We start from the raw sequence: 17,105 nt of genomic DNA on the forward strand, positions 1-17,105 counted from the left end.
GACCATTTTTCCAACAGCATTTGCTCATTTCGTGTCCCTTTGTCACATTTTGGTAATTCTCGTAATATTTCAAACTCTCTCATTATTATTATATTTGTTATGGTGATCTGTGATCAGTGATCTTTGATGTTACTATTGTAATTACTTTGAGGCACCACAAACTACGCCTATATAAGATGGTGAGCTTAATAAATGTTGTGTGTGTGCTGATTCCTCCACCAACTGGCCGTTCCCCTGTCTCTCTCCCTCTCCTTGGGCCTCCTTGTTCCCTGAGACACAACAATATTAAAATTAGACCAATTAATAACCCTACAATGGCCTTAAGTGTTCAAGTAAAAGGAAGAGTCATACATCTCTCACTCTAAATCAAAAGCTAGAAACGCTAAGCTTAGTGAGAAAAGCTTGTTGAAAGCTGAGATATGCCAAAAGTTAGGCCTCCTGCACCAAACAGTTAGCCAAGTTGTGAATGCAAAGGATAAATTCTTGATGGAAGTTAAAAATGCTACTCCAGTGAACACACAGATGATAAGAAAGTGAAACATCCTTATTGCTGATACGGAGAAAGTTTTAGTGGTCTGGATAGAAGATCAAACCAGCCTTAAGGAAACAATATTTCCTAATAAAGCCTAATTCAGAGCAAGGCCCTAAGGCCTCTTTGATTCTATGAAGGCTGAGAGAGGTGAGGAAGCTGCAGAAGAAAAGTTTGAAGCCAGCAGAGGTTGGTTCATGAGGTTTAAGGAAATAAGCTGTCTCTATAACACAGCTCAAGGTGAAGCAGCAAGTGTTGTAGAAGCTGCAGCATGTTATCCAAAAGATCTAGGTAACATCATTAATGAAGGTGGCTATGCTACACAACAGATTTTCAATGTAGACGAAATAGCCTTCTACTGAAGAAGATGCCATTAGGACTTTTCATAGCTAGAGAGAAGTCAATGCTTGGCTTTAAAGCTTCAAAGGATAGGCTGACTCTCCTGTTTGGGGCTAAGATAGCTTGTGATGTTAAATTGAAGCCAATGCTCATTTACTATTTTGAAAATCCTAGGGCCCTTAAGAGTTAGGCTAAATCTATTTTGCCTGTTCTCTAGAAATGGAACTAAGCCTGAATGACTGCACATCTGCTTACAACGTGGTTTACTGATATTTTAAGCACATTGTTGAGATCTGCTGCTCAGAAAAAAAGATTACTTTCAAAATATTACTGTTAGTTATGACGCAGAAACTAGCACACCATTGTAAAGCAATTATACTCCAATAAAGATGTAAAAAAAAAAAATTACTGTTAGGGCTTCCCTGGTGGCGCAGTGGTTGAGAGTCCGCCTGCCGATGCAGGGGACACGGGTTCGTGCCCCGGTCCGGGAAGATCCCACATGCCACGGAGCAGCTGGGCCCGTGAGCCATGGCTGCTGAGCCTGCGCGTCCTGAGCCTGTACTCCGCAACGGGAGAGGCCACAGCAGTGAGAGGCCCGCATACCGAAAAAAAAAAAAAAAATTACTGTTAATTGACAATGCACCTGGTCACCCAACAGCTCTGATGAAGATGTACAATGAGATTCATGTTGTTTTCACGCCTTCTAACACAACAACCATTCCGCAGCCTATGGATCAAAGAGTAATTTTGACCTTTAAGTCTTATTATTTAAGAAATACATGTCATAAGGCTATAGCTGCCATAGACAGTGATTCCTCTGATGGATATGGATAAAGTCAATTGAAAACCTTCTGGAAAGGATTCACTATTCTAGATGCTACTATGACCATTCATGATTCATGGAAAGAGGTCAAAATATAAACATTAACAAGAGTTGGAAGAAGTTGATTCAAACCCTCATGGATGCCTTTGAGAGGTTCAAGGCTTCAGTAGAGGAAGTCACTGCAGATGTTGTGGAAATAGCAAGAGAACTAGAATTAGATGTGGAGCCTGAAGATGTGACTGAGTTGCTGCACTCTCAGAAAATTTTAAGGGATGAGGAGTTGCTTCTTATGGATGAGCAAAGAAAGTGGTTTCTTGAGATGGAATCTACTCCTGGTGAAGATGCTGTGAAGATTTTTGAAATTACAACAAAGGATTTAGAATAAAACATAAACTTAGTTGATAAAGCAGCTTCAGGGTTTGAGAGGACTGACTCCAGTTTTGAAAGAAGTTCTGCTGAGGGTAAAATGCTATCAAACAGCATCGCATGCTACAGAGAAATCGTTAGTGAAAGGAGGAGTCCATCAAGCTATGTGGCAAACTTCATGGCTGTCTTATTTAAGAAATGGCCACAGCCACCCCAGCCTTCAGCAATCACCACCCTGATCAGTCATCATCCACCAACATCAAGGCAAGATCCTCCACCAGCAAAAAGATTATGATTTGCTGAAGGCTGAGATGATGGTTAGCATTTTTTAACAATAAGTAAATTTTGTCCAAGAATTTTATTTTATTTTATTTTATTAAATTTTTTTGACCATGCCGCATGGCCTGTGGGATCTCAGTTCCCCGAGCAGGGATCGAATCCTGCACTGGAAGTGCAGAGTCTTAACCACTCGACTGCCAGGTAGGTCCCTGAATTTATTTTTAACAGCTGCCTTTTACAGAATTGAATATCTTTTAAAAATTATTTTTTATTAAAGTATAGTTGATTTACAATGTTTCAAGTGTACAAGAGTAGTTTTTTTTTTTTTTTTTTTTTTTTTTACTGTACACGGGCCTCTCACTGCTGTAGCCTCTCCCGCCGCGGAGCACAGGCTCCGGGCCCGCAGGCCCAGCGGCCATGGCCCACGGGCCCAGCTGCTCCGTGGCATGTGGGATCTTCCCGGACCGGGGCACGAACTCGTGTCCCCTGCATCGGCAAGCGGACTCTCAACCACTGCGCCACCAGGGAAGCCCAACAGTAGTTTTTAAATTTATTTTATGAAGTATAGTTGATTTACAATATTGTATTAATTTCTACTGTACAGCAAAGTGATTCAGTTTTATATATATATATATATATATATATATATATATATATATACACACATTCTTTTTCATATCCTTTTCCATTGTGGTTTAATCACAGGATATTCAATATAGTTCCCTGTGCTATACAGTAGGGCCTTGTTGTTTATCCATTCTATATATAATAGTTTGCATCTGCTAATCCCAAACTCCCAATCTATCCCTCCCGCACTCCACCCACTCCTTGGCAGCCACAAGTCTGTTCTCTATGTCTGTGAGTCTGTTTCTGTTTCATAGATAAGTTCATTTGTATGATCTGGTCAGGGGCTCTGGAGCTGGGGAGAGAGATGCCAGAGAAAACTAAGCAGAAATCTTAACACCCGAATTTGAGGAACAGGCTAAATGCCAGAGATGGAGAAAGGACAAAGTAGGTCCTAGGACAAGAGAAAGATGAGAAAGCAGAGAGGGGCTGGATGAGGGGGGCTGGAGAGAGAGCAGGCTGATGAAACCAGACTGACATTCTCTTCATATCAAGGCAGTAGAGACAGCTTTTCAAAATAGAAAGGAAAAGATTCCCCCTGAAGGGATGCAAAGTTATCTGGTTTGTGCTTTTCCTTATAAATTTTCATAGTAAATACAAAGATTAGGTTTTCTCTCTCCCATCTTCCTGTCTTTAATCTCCTGTTGTTGTTCCTCTAAATGTTTTATTATTGATTTCGTTGTGAGTTAAGACAGTATCTTTACCACTTAGTGGCTGGGACAAGCACCCCATTCAGTCTGTTTGTGATTCTCTTAGGAGTGTATGGCTTTAAGACCTCTGCTGCTTCCTTCTTACACTAATAGTAGTAAGAGCAAGACAATAGGACGCAAAGCAAAGATGCTGACCCACAAGAAATGAAATGTGCAATTACGTGTCCCTTTTTCAGTGGAGTTTGAATCCCTCAGGTCTTTTCTGAAGTTCTGGGTGAGATGTATTCTAAAGCCCAAGTTCCTCATCCTGGCCTACAAAGCACTTGGGATTTGGCATTCTACCTACCTCTCCACCCTCAACTCACACCGTGTTCTCCAAAGCTTCAGCCCACTGGCCACTTTCTGGGGTTCAAGTGTGCAGTCAAGGGTGCCAAACTGTGCTCTCCCTCTGCCCCAGGTCCTCATGGAGATGGCTCCTTCTCATCTTTCTCATCTCTGTTCAGATGTTGCCTCCTCAGGAGGGCCGTTCTGATCTCTTATCTAAAGGACCCCTCCCCCAGTCATTCTTGGTTCTTTTTTCTTGTTTTATTTTCATTGAACTTCTAGTATTTGAAATTATCTGGTTTATGGGTTTGAACATTAAGTGTATGCTATGGATTAAATGTTTGTGTCCTCTCAAAATTCATATGTTGAAGCCCTACTCTCATACCATATGATGGTATTTGGAGATAGGGTCTTTGGGAGGTAATTAGGTCATGAGGGTGGAGCCCTTATGAATGGGATTAGTGCCCTTGTAAGAAGAAACAGGAGAGAGATGATCTCTCTTTCTCTGTGCTGTCTGAGGACACAGTAAGGTAGATGTCTGTAAACCAGAAAGAAGGCCCTCACCAGAACCCAACCATGCTGGCACCCTGACCTCAGACTTCTGGCCTCCAGAACTGTGAGAAATAAACATCGGCTGTGTAGGCCCCCAGTCTATGGTACTTGTTAGAGCCCAAATTGACTACAAGAGTCTCTCCTTACCGGCTCACGAGCCCCAGGAGAGCAGACCCAAGTAGGCCTTGTTTACTGTCTGGAATGTAGTAAATACTCAAAAATGATTTATTGAATGTACTGTGAATGGTGAAAAGTTCCAAGTCTTGAAAGATCAGCCTGCCCCATCATTCCCTTTACATTTTGATCCTTCCTGGCAACAAACTAGGCCTCCACAACCTCTCTCAGACACAACCGGGCTGCCTGCAAAATCATTCACCTCAAAGGCTTGGGAAGCTAATGACCATCCCAATGGTGGCTTAGGTTCTTGAAGAAAACTGCTGGAAAACTATGAAAGAAAATCCAAAGAGCGTTTTGGAGAAAGAAGACATGAGACAAGGATTAGAGTTTCAACATGTGAAATGACACACATAGAAAGGGGCAAATTGGGAGTTGAGGACTAACCTTCATTCAGGTCAGACCTTGTCCCCTTGACTTACCCAAGCGGTGGTAAGCTTCTCAACAAGCTTATGAAGTAAGATTTAGTATCCCCACTTTACAGGTGAGGAAACTGAGACTCAAAATGGTAAAGCAAATTTCTCAGGATCAAATAGCTAATACATGACAAAGCCAGGGTTCAAGCTGAGGTCAGGCTGACTCCAAGCCTGTTTGTGTGTGTGTGTGTGTTTCCCATCCCACACCCCTGCCCTCTCTGCTCTGAGGACATGGGGGCCAGAGGGAGTGCTGACATTGCATAGATGTTCAAAGACCCATGGAAACTGGATTGAAGAACACCTCCCATGCTCTCACCATCTATACTGATTTCCAACATGCTTTAGAAGAACCTGAGTCAGAACTGCCTCCTCTGTTTTGAAACAAAGGGTCAAATCCACTGTCATTTTTACACAATAGGGACCTCTATAAATGATGACATTTTAGCCCTTCAATTGCAAAGGAAACAAGGACTATAACTGGGCCATCAATAATCTCCCTGTGCAGAGAAGGTGGACATATAAGCAGCAAAAAGATACCTGAAATTTTAGAACTTGATTGTTTCCCGAGTAATCTTTTACTTGGCAGAATAAATGTAAGTGTTGTGCTTGTGCCTTCTGAGCGCATTTTGAAAATGATAATGCATCTTCAGGGTGGGAGAGAGAATCCTTTGTCCCTCCTGACACATTTTACACAGTAATAACAGAGGCTTTATGGGGGAAGGGTGAGCCAGGAGGGGGAAGCTACTTAGAGCCTCTGCTTTCTTTCCAAATTATGCTGCAGAGAGCAGTGAGCTGTCAAAGCCACACACAGCTTCCACTTCCCCATCAAAATGATAGAAGATGATGTGCAGGTGGAAGCAGCTCGGGCTGCGTTGCAAACAAGGGCTCTTTTCACATCCAGATGGAGCTCTGTAACCCTCTGCAAACTCCCAGCATCACTTACTGGGCTGGAAGTTGACTATTTGGCTGGCTCTTGTGTTTACTTCACTGTTAGAGTCTGAGCCACCGTAGGAGGAACTTACGATCCACCTTGTTGATGGATGTTGCAGAGAGAAAATGCCAGGGGGTCAGATGTGGAATGAAAGCTCCTGGCTGAGCAATGCTCCCAATACATAGAAAAAGGTTGGTCTTTGAATTATATATCCATCCCAGACTTTTACATGGCAGAGAGAAGAAAGGTGCATATTGTGCTTTTCTTTGCTGGAAAAAATTCACAAGTGAGGCTTTGACATGTGTGTGTGTGGGTGTGTGTGTGAGCCCACCTCACCTGGAAACCTCATTACTAATTCCCCACCCTGCTGAAGGAAGGACGTGCGATTAATGATTAATGAGAGCTCTCAGGAACAGAGGAAAGGAAAGGAGACACGTGTCAATCTTTATGTGAAGAAGCAAATGGTAATAAAACCATCTTGGGTGTCAGCATCCTGAGATGCTCCTGGTACCCGCTGCTGGCCTACTTTTCCTATAACAGGGCAAGGCATTTGTGGTAAAGACATTGTTCTACTACCCAGAGTAGTTTTTTTTTTTTTTTTTTTGCGGTACTCGGGCCTCTCACTGTTGTGGCCTCTCCCGTTGCGGGGCAACAGGCTCCGGACGCGCAGGCTCAGCGGCCATAGCTCACGGGCGCAGCTGCTCCGCGGCATGTGGGATCTTCCTGGACCGGGGCACGAACCCGTGTCCCCTGCATCGGCAGGCGGACTCTCAACCACTGCGCCACCAGGGAAGCCCTACCCAGAGTAGTTTTATGTTTTAAAATCAGAAATCTAAGAGCTGAGAAAAGACCCAGCGAGCTCCAAATCCAGTGTTTCCTAAACTCTGGGCAGAGTGGAGTCATCTGTGAGGCCCAGGCTGGACTCTTCCAGCACTGACTGGGATCTCTCTGTTGAACAGACTCTCTGCTGGGTCTTGAGCTTGGGCACATCTGGGGACCTGACTAGTGCAAATCCACATTTAACAGAGGAGGAAACTGAGGTCCACACAAGTGACACACCCGAGGGCCTCTGGGCACAGCAGAGCCAGGACTGAACTCAGCTGTGAAGCACATCGAAACCCAATCTAACTGAATTTCCATGGTGAGTAGGCACAAATCTTGCAGTGTGGGCCTCAGGGCCACAGAGTTGAAGATTTGATTGTTTAGGGCAGGAGGCAATTTGGATCAACTGTCCTGTTCATTCTGCACCAGGAAGCTCTTTACTGAGCTCCTGACACCCTAGAAAAGATACCATCACCTGGTTCTGAAGGCTCTGAAAATGCCTGATTAGCATGTCCACTGGGGCTACTTAAACTTTACCTTTAGATCATCACTCTGTGTAATACCTCGGGCTCTGTTCTATTGATCTCTGGGTCTGACTCACCGCTGATAGTTTTGAGCAATTGACCATTACTTCAGGTGAACGGGGGATCCAGGGAGAAGAAGGGGTTTGTGGTCCTGCAATTTCCTGGCAAATATTACCCATCTGAGAGATAGTTGAGGAGTCTACTTGGGAAGATATTTTTAAAATACAGCCTGGCAGAATTTTTGTGGAAATTGACACCTCAGTTAATTCGGGAGAAGTCCAGAAGAGTTAGGATGGGGTGAAGAACTTCCTTGCCTGAAGTTGGGGAGCCAGAGGAATGCTGAACAGGTCTGCACACTTTGCAAAAAAGCAAAGAAAGTCTGATCTAGCCTTGAAGGGACCCCTTTGGGTCCACTCAATGATTATTTGTAATCTCTGATAGAGAAACCTTGTAGACTGAGTTCTTTTTTTTTTTTTTTCTGAGTTCTATTGATGTGTTTTCTGCCTAAGATGTTAATTTAAGGTAGAGACATTCATTCCTTTTTGTTGTTGTTGTTTAAACCTATGGTTTCTGCATCTATCCTAAATAGAGTCATAAAAGAATCCCCAAACTTATAAAACTCAATTGATGTTAACGTATTTTTGCACATAGATATAGGGCATTTGTTTTGAGGTGGAGTCAAGAGACTGTTCTGAAGTCAGAGTTTTAAAACATGTGGATTTTAAACCTATGGGCTTGCTAATTGTAAATAAAGAGTAAGGTAATAGAGCCCATCAAACCTCCAGTTTACCCAGTACTTTTGCTTCTTGCATGGACAATGACATTTCTTGAAGAGTGATTTGTGGGGAGCTTGAAAAGCCCTCCAAACACACATTGATACCTTAAAGTCAGACAAAGTGATTCATTCTCTTTATGGTTAAGTGCTGAGCCTCTCCTTGGCAATTCAATTAACTCCTGAGAGAGGGAACACACAGTCTGTAACTACACTGAGTCTATTTCTCCAGGCAGAAAAAAAGTAGAGGCAGCAAGTAAAGTTTGTTGAATTCTATTTTGTACCTGGTAGAGATATAAAGCTTCTGGCATATGATCTCAGTTAATCCTCTCAACAACTCAAAAATTAGGTAGGATTATCACTACTTCACAGATTATCCCCAGGCACAGGGATGTGAATAAATTTCCCTGAGTTGCACAGGTAGAATCTGAAGTTGTCTTAGTCAGCTCAGGCTGCTATGACAAAATACCACAGACTGGGTGGCTTAAACAACAGAATTTATTTCTCACAGTTCTGGAGGATGGAAGTCCAAGATCAAGGTGACAGCAGATTGGGTTCCCCGTGTGGGCCTACTTCCTGGTTCCTAGACATCCGTCTTCTGACTGTGTCCTTACATGCCTGGAAGAGAGAGAGACAGTTCTGGTCTCTCTTCCTCTTCTTATAAGAACACTAATCCCATCATGGGGGCCCCATCCTCATGTCCTCATCTAAACCTAATTATCTCCCAAAGGCCCCACCTCCCAATACCAACCCAGTGGGGGTTAGGGCTTCAACATATAAATTTGGAAGGGACATATTCAGTCCATAATAGGAGATGTCCTCACTTCCTGCCTCCTAATGAGCCTTGGCAGGGATTGGAGAAGTGCTGTAAAAAGGACCAGATGGATAGGGAATCTGAGAACGCTGGGGTTGCAATTAAGAGGCCACTGATTGTGGGAGCCTAGTTCCCAGAGGCAAGTCTTGAGAATGAAATGAGATCACTTATAGGGAAGAAAGAAAATTTCTTTTCCTCCTTTTTCTTTTGTACACCTAACTTGTAGTGTAGAGTAAAATTTGATGGCAGTATGTACACACTCACATTCACACATATCTATGGAGCGAGATACAGAGGAATAAAATAGGATTAGAGTCTACAACAGTAGTTAATCCTGGAAGGTGAAATTGTAAGTTATTTGATCTTTTTTCATTTATCTGTATTGTTTACCTTTCTAAAATAACCTGTTTATTATTTGTGTATATATAAAATTTATACCCCAAATCCTCCCAATATATCTTTTCACAATTTCAGCTGTTTTTCAAAGGTCACTTGTGTTGCATCTGTGTATTTCAAAACAATAGGTTGTAAATTCAAGCATTTAATGTTAACTTTTGTTTTTCTCCCCACCAAATTGATATGAGATCTGGCGTTGTTGGTGGTTTGGTTTTTGTGCAAGACTGACTAGTTGTTTTGATATCCTATAGGCACAACCTAAGTGATATAATTTTTGTTCAGTTGGAAAATAAACGTTTTTCTGAACTTTCCCCTAGGCTTTCAACAACATGAGATTTTGTGCACTTATAGTGACAGGACAGAAGTGAAAACCACTTACAAAATGGAAAATGTAAAGTTAGGAAAACTGAGCCCACTGGGCTGCCCACTCATCCACATCCCACAGAAAAATGACTTCATTACCTGTTTCAAAGAAAAGTTATTTATTTATTCTTCAACATTTTAAAAATAAAAATTAAATGAAACTAGACTTATTTTTTGCCAGTAGGGTTTGTGAAGAAAGATTAAAATAAAAAAACAGGAAAAGAAAAGCCTTTAATTAATTTTTGCAACATTTAAAACTTAAACAAAATGGCTTATTGTCAGGGGGAGCTAAAACTAATTAGAAATCAAAATTATATTTGCTTCATCAATGTTAAAATAAATCCAAGGGAAAACAAAGAGGCACTTCTGTCTTTAAATTTAATTTTGTGTAACAATCTTAGTTCTTGCTGTTTGCAACTGTGGTAGTTTACTTTAAAAGAAAGTCTAAGCATGTATTTTGTAAAAAATCAACAATTTGCTAAGTTTTATAGAAGTGAGATGACTCAAAGGGGAGGGAGGGAAGAGAGGGCCTCAGAACAGACAGGTGAAGTGAGAGCAATCCCACTACTGGGCATATACCCTGAGAAAACCATAATTCCAAAAGAGTCATGTACCACAATGTTCATTGCAGCTCTATTTACAATAGCCAGGACATGGAAGCAACCTAAGTGTCCAACGACAGATGAATGGATAAAGATGTGGCACATATATACAATGGAATATTACTCAGCCATAAAAAGAAACAAAATTGAGTTATCTGTAGTGAGGTGGATGGATCTAGAGACTGTCATACAGAGTGAAGTAAGTCAAAAAGAGAAAAACACATACCGTATGCTAACACATATATATGGAATCTAAAATAAAAAAGAAAAAGGTCATGAAGAACCTAGAGGCAAGACACGAATAAAGACGCAGACCTACTAGAGAATGGACTTGAGGACACGGGAAGAGGGAAGGGTAAGCTGGGACAAAGTGAGAGAGTGGCATGGACATATATACACTACCAAACGTAAAATAGCTAGCTAGTGGGAAGCAGTCGCATAGCACAGGGTGATCAGCTCAGTGCTTTGTGACCAGCTAGAAGGGTGGGATAGGGAGGGTGGGAGGGAGACGAAAGGGGGAAGAGATTTGGGGATATATGTATATGTATAACTGACTCACTTTGTTATAAAGCAGAAGCTAACACCATTGTAAAGCAATTATACTCCAATAAAAATGTTATTAAAAAAATAAAAAACAGCAGCTCAAGACCAGCACGGTTGTTGGGATGACTCAGAGAAGCCAGACGAGGAGCCGGGTGGCAGTGGGGTCCCCAGAGCGAGGCTTCCCCTCTCCTATTCTCCGCTGCGTTGCTAGGTAGCATTCTCACCTCCCCCAGGGACGGCTTGGAGAGGAGAATGTGGTTCTGGTGCTGTGTTTCCTTAGGCAAAGAGCAGGGAGACCCCTACAGGGTGTGAGATAGCCTCTTCCAGAAGCAGTTGTAGAACTGGGGCAGGTGGGGGTGGCCCCTGGACGGTTTGAACGCACCCCAGAGAACAGAGACGTCGCTGATCTGATCAAGCCTGGGCGGTACCTGATAAGCCTTGATATATAACGACCCCACCTCCCACCCCGCTCAGCCCACTGTGTGACCTGTTGCCGTGTATGGGAAGGAGCACTCAGTGGTACCGCCCTCTGCTGAGCTTTTGCTACATGCCAGGCCCTGTATTAAGTATGCGCTGTTCATAACATTATCTCACTCGAGATCCACGACAACCTTAGGGAGCAGGAACAATTCGCCCAATTTTTTTTTTTTTTTTTTTTTTTTTTGCAGTACGTGGGTCTCTCACTGTTGTGGCCTCTTCCGTTGCGGAGCACAGGCTCCGGACGTGCAGGCTCAGCGGCCATGGCTCACGGGCCCAGCCACTCCGCGCCATGTGGGACCCTCCCAGACCGAGGCACGAACCCGTGTCCCCTGCATCGGCAGGCGGACTCTCAACCACTGCGCCACCAGGGAAGCCCCGCCCCATTTTTTAATAATACAACTCGTCAATTTATTTATTGTCATTCTCTTATGGCCACACCTTTCTTTTCATTGTGGTGAGCTATACATAATGTGAAGTTTTTCATTTTTAAGTGTACAATTTAGTATATTACATACATTCACATTGTTGTGCCACCATCCCCACCAACCATTGGCAGAACTTGTTCATCTTCCCAACCTGAAACTCTGAACTCATCTAACAAAAACTCCTCCCTCCCCCTCCCCCCAACCCCTGGCAACCACCATTCTACTTTCTGTCTCTATCATTTCCCTATTCTAGGAACCTCATATAAGTGGAATCATATAATACTTGTCTTTTTGTGTCTGGTTTATTTCACTTAGCATAGTGTTTTCAAGTTTCATCCATGTTGTAGTATTCCTATTTAATTTTTATTTTATTATTTATTATTATTTTTATTGAGATATCATCAACATAGCAGTGTAAATTTAAGGTGTACAACGTGTTGATCAGTATCCCCATTTTATAGACTGGGGAACAGACATATTAAATAACTTGCCCAGGGCCATAGGGGGAATAGGTGGCAGAGGAAGAATTCAAATCCGATGTCACACTCTGAGATCCACGCTCTTAACCATCCTTGACACAAGTGTTTCTCCAAATGCAGACCATAGACCACTACATCAGAATCACCTTGCACACTTAAAAAATGTAGCTTTCTGGCCACACCTCCACCCCGAGTCCTACAAAATGATAATCTTTGTATTTTTAATAAGCTCCTGAGTTGATTCTTATGTAAAACTAAAGTTTGAGAATTCCTTCATTCTTCCTTATTGAAAATAGAACTGAGAAACAATGGTGGCGGAGAAAAAGAAGCCATAATAATGAACTCAAGGCTAGGTCATCTCACTAAAAGGGAGAAATGAGTAAACAAGACTCTCAGAGTTCTCAAAGCCTACATATTCTGTGGGGTCTCCTGGAGTGATTTCCATTGTGTCCACCCATACCTGTTTCGTGACCTTATGACTTATCCTTTCAAGAAGGAAAAAGATAAATCTCTTGTAGTTATTCCATATTTTTCATTCCCATTTTTATGGATCATGTCAACATGTATTATGTATGAAAAACAAACCAGCTTATCATCAGTGCTGTGAAAATGTAGCATCCTAATGTGTGGCATAAGAAAAGGAAGATACCGATGATGAGTTGAGAGGCTAGCAAACCAAAGCATAATGTAGCCAAAAGAGACGTCCTGTTCAGTGTGGGACTGAAAACTCACCTTCAGAAAGACTTTCACCTTGAAATCTGGTGATGTGTGGAACAGATGTTTTAATTTACCTAAGAGAATTTGCATAATCAATTTAACATGAGGCTTATCAAACCTGCCCAAGAGCAGGTGACAATATGGAATTAATATGATTAGTAATTTGACACATCATTGAGATTAATGTGACCTTTCTTGCTCTCAGAATACCCAGAGGTCTTTACAGACAGGAATAATGTGCTGTAAGCTGCCATGTGTAGCAACCTGAAATCCACCACCCCAGTCCCAGAACTAAAGCAACCACTTGGCTTAGTCTGGCCTCATGCTTCTACTCCTTTTCTTTCAAACTCTCTTCTAAGTTGAAAAGAAGGCAGTGCGTGAGTATTGTAGAAGGCATCAGAGTGTTCATGAAAAGCAATTGATTTATCTTTCCTCCAGTACTATAAATGGTACTACCTTCTCCCTGGTCTGTTGCTTTATCCTTGATCCCAGACTTAAAGAGATGTCACCTTTGAGAATCCATGGTGAGGATCCATTTAAGTCTTTAAGTCTAGAGAATCAAAATAAGGGGTTCAGATTATGCATTGGTTTGATTGCAATAGTAAATTATTGGAAATAAGAGAAATGTTCACCAATAGGGTATTGGTTAAGTAAAATATCATGCCAGTTGAATGTATACAACCATTCAAATGATATGGGAAAAGTATATGTAATAACATAAAAACATGTTTGTGATATGACATCAACAGATCATATCATAAAATAGTATATGTGCTATCATTTTATTTTATTTTTTTAATTTTATTTTTTTGTTTTTTGTTTTTTGTTTTTTCGGTACGCGACCTCTCACTGTTGTGGCCTCTCCCGTTGCGGAGCACAGGCTCAGCGGCCATGGCTCACAGGCTCAGCCGCTCCACGGCATGTGGGATCTTCCCGGACCAGGGCACGAACCCGTGTCCCCTGCATCGGCAGGTAGACTCTCAACCACTGCGCCACCTGGGAAGCCCTAATTTTATTTTTTATAAGGAAAATTATGTATACATCTCTCTGGAAATATAAATATCAAAATGTTAATCATAGTTATATCTACATGGTAGGATTCAGGGTGATTTATGGGTTTTCCTTTTTATTTATCTATATTAAAACATTTTTTTACCATGAACATATATTTTATGTGTAGTACAGAAAAAAATTAATATTTTTTTTATAATTGGGAGGTGAGGATGGAAGATTGAACTTAGCATCCAATTTCACTGTCTCCCAAAACTCCATTAAGTTTCCTATAAAACACACACACTTTGGAAGCTAGAAGGCAGATATAAGTACAGTAACTGCTTTGATTGGCTAGAGAAGGCCTAATCCCAAAGCAAGCAGTGGGGAAAGCTATCGACCAACCTGCTTTATGCCGCAAAATCCTCCCAGGGATTGCTGCTGGGACTGAGTGTAGAGGGCATGGGTGGTGAGAGCACCAAGTAAGGAGCACTGGGAAAAGCCATTTGAGAGGCTGCTGAATCTCCAAGTACAGTTTCTCATCATTTGTCATTCCTCAGCCCTAGAGCCTGTTATCCATCACCCTCACAGAAGCTTGGACATTTATTATCTGGAGAGGGTCTCTGTACTGCGGACACCAGGTGGAAGTCTGAGCACCATACCAAAAACAGAACAAGAAGAGATCTTATACTCACCAAATGCTGAATGCAGAGCCCTTCCAGGTCTTTTCATTTGACTCCAGAACACCAGCAACCAGATTCCTACCCTTCCAGGTAAGAGACTGGAAGAGGCTTCTTTACAGGCTACATTTATGCTTGCTCCTCAAAATTTCAAAATTAAACAGTGTATCACTTAGGCTTACATATGTAGGTGATATCACCAAAAGAGAAGTAAGGGAACGAATACCCTTGCTCCCTATGATTGGGAGGAAGGGGTGCATCTGGGGTAGAATCCTCGTAGTTTTAATTTCTTAAACAAAGTGGTAGAAATATGGATGGTAATACATTTTACTATGCTTATCTAGACTCTCTATGTATATTTTATACACTCTTCTCTATGTATTACATATTTTACAATTCAAAAAAGTTGGTGCTACCCCAGAAGATAGTTCTACCCCAGAAGATAGTTCTAGGATGAAGACTAAGGGGGAGCAAAGCATGACCTCTTCCCTCTTTCTTGTGTTTTTCCTCTTTCTTCTTTTCATTCCTATTTTGTTTCCCCTAATCTCCCATTCCCTCTTTCTAATTTTCTCTCATTCTACCTTAGATCTCATAGTCACACCACAACAGCCTTCCTCTGGGAACAAAAGTTTGTAGATATCTCTCAACAAAATTTAAAAGATATTACTCATTTTTTCTCCATGATTTTTATTCCCTAATACTTTAAAATTGAGGAACAATTTATATATGATAAAACATACAGATCTTAACTGTACAACTTGATGAGTTTTGAGAAAATATATACACCATGTAACCTCCATCCCAATCAAAATATAGAACATTTCCTTCCCTCCAAGATACTTCCTCATGCCTGGTCAATCCCCCACCCCTAGAGACAAACACTACTCTGATTTCTATCACCATAAAATAGTTTTGCCTATATTAAACTTGATTGCATGTACTCTTGTTGTGTCTGGCTTTTTTTCCTCTACATAATGTTTTTTAGATTCATCTATGTTGATACACGAATTAGCTATTTAGCTTTACTTTTTATTGCTGAGAACTTTTCTATTATATAAATATGCTACAATTTGCCTTTACAATTTAAAAAAATGTTGTCAGGTTTAAAAAATTTTAGTCCTTCAATGGATGTGAAGTGGTACCTCATTGTAGTTTTATTTCACATTTCCTGATGAGTAATGATGTCGAGCATCTTCCCACTCACTGGTTGGTGACATAGATCTTCCTTTGTGAGGTGCCTATTCAAGTCATTTGACCATTTTATAAATAGAATTGTTTTCTTTGTATTATTGGTTTGTCAGATATCTGAGTTAATACTTTATCCCATTCTGTGGCTCGTCTTTGCGTTTTCTTAATGGTATCTTTTTTTACTTTTTTAAGATTTTTTTGATGTGGACCATTTTTAAAGTCTTTATTGAATTTGTTACAGTATTGCTTCTGTTTTATATTTTGGTTTTTTGGCCATGAGGCATGTGGAATCTTAGCTCCCAACCAGGGATCAAACCCGCACATCCTGCATTGGAAAGCAAAATCTTAACCACTGGACTGCCAGGGAAATCCCTTAATGGTATCTTTTTTTTTTTTTTTTTGCAGTACACGGGCCTCTCACTGTTGTGGCCTCTCCTGTTGTGGAGCACAGGCTCTGGACGCACAGGCTCAGCGGCCATGGCTCATGGGCCTAGCCGCTCCGTGACATGTGGGATCTTCCCAGATCAGGGCACAAACCTGTGTCCTCTGCATCGGCAGGTGGACTTTCAACCACTGCGCCACCAGGGAAGCCCAATGGTATCTTCTGATGAGCAGAAATGTTTAATTTTAATGAAGTTTAATTTATCAGTTTTTCTCTTATGGTTAGTGCTTTCTATAACCTAAGAAATATTTGCCTATCCCAAGGTTGCAAGAATATTTTCCCATGTTTTCTTCTGTATGCTTTAGGGTTTTAGCTTTCATGTCTATGTCTGTGATCCATCTCAAATTAATTTTTGTGTGTGGTGTGAGGTAGGGATCAAGTTAGTTTTTTTTTTTTTCCCATATAGATATCCAGTTGTTCCAGCATCTCATGTCCTTAAACTGACAGAATGTGCCTTTATACCTTTCTTTGCTTATCATGCAAAAAGAATTCTAAATCAAACCTGAAATCTTGTGATACATATCTTTGTCTCCCACATCCTGCTGCTGCCCTAAAACATAGCCAATAACTTTTTTTTTTAACATCTTTATTGGAGTATAATTACTTTACATTGTTGGATTAGTTTCTGCTGTATAACAAAGTGAATCAGCCATATGCACACACATATCCCCATATCCCCTCCCTCCCACGTCTCCCCCCCACCCCCTCCATCCCACCCCTCTAGGTGGTCACAAAGCACTGAGCTGGTCTCCCTGTGCTATGTGCATAACCAATAACTTTAAGTGCAAATTATTATGTCCCCCAGACAATTACAAATTATTTCCTTCTTTAGAATCATATATTTCAGATTTAGGGAGAAAA

Source organism: Globicephala melas, chromosome 3, assembly GCF_963455315.2.
Source record: "Globicephala melas chromosome 3, mGloMel1.2, whole genome shotgun sequence".
NCBI lineage: Eukaryota > Metazoa > Chordata > Mammalia > Artiodactyla > Delphinidae > Globicephala > Globicephala melas.